Consider the following 3207-nt stretch of genomic DNA (forward strand, 5'->3'; position numbering starts at 1 on the left):
ATAAACTGATAGAGAACATTATACAAACATATAAAAACAAAACCCACAATGGTTTTTATGAATTTAATTAAGAAAAAGTTATTGTTGAAAGTTGAAGTACAGTCGTAAGTGATGTTTTTAAAAACTGTACATAAGCAAATAATCTAATAAACTAACAATCACTAACTACTAATTATTAAGATGGGATGAAGTTTGAAAAGGACAAATTTATTTGGAATCAAGTAATTGTAAACATCGCATATATGAATGCGAAAAGAAAAAGAAGAAGTACAAGTAGAAATCTATCTTGGGTTGCAACAATAATGGAAATGAGCAACCACATTTATTGTATAAATGCAAACCATAAATATTGCAATATATACCTATAAATAGATATCAATAGTTATATAAATTGCATCATCAATGACATGTTTTTTCATGAGACATTTCTTTTTTTTCTAGGACTCCAAAACTCATACTAAAATCTAGTCTAAAGGAATTAAGAATGTGGAAGACACGCATATAAAGGCCAAAAAGTATTCAAGACAATCAATGTATCAGCTCTACTAATTCTTTGACTCCACAGAATTAGAAAGAACAGGTTGAGAGAAAATTCCAATTGAATCCAATACCGTTCAAAGCTAAACTTTACCCCTTGGGAGTTATTAGCTTTGCCAAGATGGACTGTTTATGGTAAAGAAATTGTATGCTTCACTTGGCAAAATTAATTCCCAATTTCCTAACACCTGAAAAGGAAAAAAAAAAAAAATTACAATCAACAACCACAATGTCAAAAGGAAAATAAATATATATTACAATCAACAACCATAATGTATTCGTGTCCATCATTGTTCACTTGAGCTAATGAACTAACCAGAATAATACACATAGACTTTAAATTGGCAGGTCTTAGCCTGCTAAGATAATGCTCAAACCTAATTTTTTTTAGACGATATGCATGCATTGTATCAATTAAACATAAAAATGATATAATATCATCTTTTATCTCCATTGATCTGTACCTTTATGATGTACTTTTATAACCAAATGGGATAATAGGAAAAAAAGAAGAAGCTTGTTGCTAGATATTAGACTTTCATAACAAAACAACAATATAATAGTATGGTTCGATATCAATGGATTGAAATTATATTTAAGCTCATTGGTGGGCTAGCAAACATAAAGTAAAATAAAGAAAACCAAAGTGAATCTGAATATGAAATGGCAATCCTGTGCTCCATGAAATCCAACCTTCTGCATAGTAGCATAGGCTAGGTAGCAAAGGCCTTGCAATAGCACTAATCTTGGTTTTACAGATTGGCCCACAATTCTACCAACCTATAAAAACAATAATGATACAAAAATTCACAATACAAATCCAATACCAAGGAATATTCATTCAAGAACTTCTTTTGATAAAAATGAGAAACTTACCTTAATAGAGAAATGAAGAGCTCCATTAACATTTTCTGGTACATGCTTATGCAAATCTGCAACGATAGTATAGTACTCAAACTTTAAAATTAGAATTCAGTTATTTATTAATTTAAGATATAGATATGTGGCTAAGTTTAAAATTATTCACTTTCAAAATTTAATTGATCTAATGCACATGGCTGAGTCTAAAATTATTCACTTCCAAAATTTAATTGATCCAATGCTCTCACATAAATTAAATCCCAGCCTGCTTGAATTGGTATTAAGTTTGTCTGGTTGTGAAAATACTTTGGAAGCTTTATATCAAACAGATGGTGTGCGTCTATGAAAAGTGAAACTATTTTGCTTCTAGGAAAGTTAATTAAACCTGGATTAGAAGAGAAAGATGAAGAATAAGAACAAAGAATTTATCGGCTACGAAATCAGAATGCATTTATCTTGATTTATATGAAATGTGAATAGAAGTTTTTGCATTTATTTATCTGCTAACACATTCACTCCGCTAATTCAAAAACTTTCATCCAACCAAATCAAGACATCTATAGAATTCTTACCTCGGGTTTGGACTTCCTTTACAGAGGAGACTGGCTTCAGTTGCAGTTGAAGGCCAAAACCCAACACACCCGAGGGTTAGGAAGTGAAAATCCCTAAAATGATAGAAAAACCTAATTAAAGACAAAATCCCTAAATTGACAGAAAAATCTAATTAAAGACAATAGGAAAAGATATTATTCATAGATTAATTGAGAAATACAGAGAGAATGGTCTGATACGGAGATGGGGTTTGGCCGACCTGTATCTGCGATTGTAGTGAATCACTTCAGAGGCGTTTTGGACGACGGAGAAGGGGAATGGGATCGGGTTTTGTTGGAGCTAATATGGGTCTGGGTTTTGGATGATGGAGAAGGGCTTTGGCCGTAGGGTCTGTTTTGGACGACGGAGAATGTTTTGGACGACGGCGAAGGTTTGACTGTGAGGCGTGTATTGGATGACAGAGAAGTGGAACGGGGAAGGAGAAGGGGAACGGGAGATAGAAAATCAGATTTTAGTCTTTTTTGTATTATTAGGTTTGATGTACTATCGGGTATTTAAAAATCAGAATTTTTTTTTTTTAAATAATGCTGACGTGGAAAATTGTGGGAGCTTCAAAAGCTTCGGTTTTATATATATATATAGATGAGTTGTTTATATTATTTTAAATAAAGTGGTAAAACACTAGAACATTTGAGATTTAGTGTATTGTAAAGTGAGATGGTAAAATAAATAATATAGCTTTTGAGGTGCTAAAAGTTAAATTTTTTAGCACCACTATTGTGAATGCTCTAACTTCAAAAAAAAGAAAAATCCTAGCCAGCTTAGTATTAAAAAAAAAAAAAGTGTTTTTTTGTCTTTGTTGGTAGATGATTGTTGCATCATAATGTATTAATAAATAATGGTTTTGTATATTTATAATTTTTTAATAGTATATGGCCTATTTGGAGTTTTATTTTTTTTTACTTATACTTCGGCTCCCTCTAACTTGAAATCCTGGGTCTGTCCCTGAGGGTTTAGGCCTCGATTGTCATAAAATTAATTAAATTTTAGTAATTATGCTCTTGATTGAATTGATTAACACATCACACAAGCACAGATTACATATTAGACAAATATGATGACCCATAAAAAGTGATGAAACAATTTGTTTCACAATAAAATAAAATGAGGATGATTTAACCAAAACAATCTTCAAGGCAACATATCCACTAAAATATAATCAAAATTTGTATAATAGGTTTAACTCTAAATCTAATG

The 3207-nt window shown here is 31.2% G+C and overlaps 1 long non-coding RNA gene across 1 annotated transcript; it reads right to left on the reverse strand.

Annotated features, from left to right (window-relative positions):
- Positions 1 to 516: 516 nt before the first annotated feature.
- Positions 517 to 2466, reverse strand: LOC126720597 (uncharacterized). The gene is made up of 4 exons (XR_007653525.1): positions 2210 to 2466; positions 1971 to 2063; positions 1414 to 1469; positions 517 to 1317 (listed from the first exon to the last, which is right to left on the reverse strand). It is a non-coding gene; the product is annotated as an uncharacterized LOC126720597 (long non-coding RNA).
- Between the last annotated feature and the right edge of the window lie 741 nt (positions 2467 to 3207).

The sequence above is a fragment of the Quercus robur genome, chromosome 4 (genome assembly GCF_932294415.1).
Source record: "Quercus robur chromosome 4, dhQueRobu3.1, whole genome shotgun sequence".
Taxonomy (NCBI): domain Eukaryota; kingdom Viridiplantae; phylum Streptophyta; class Magnoliopsida; order Fagales; family Fagaceae; genus Quercus; species Quercus robur.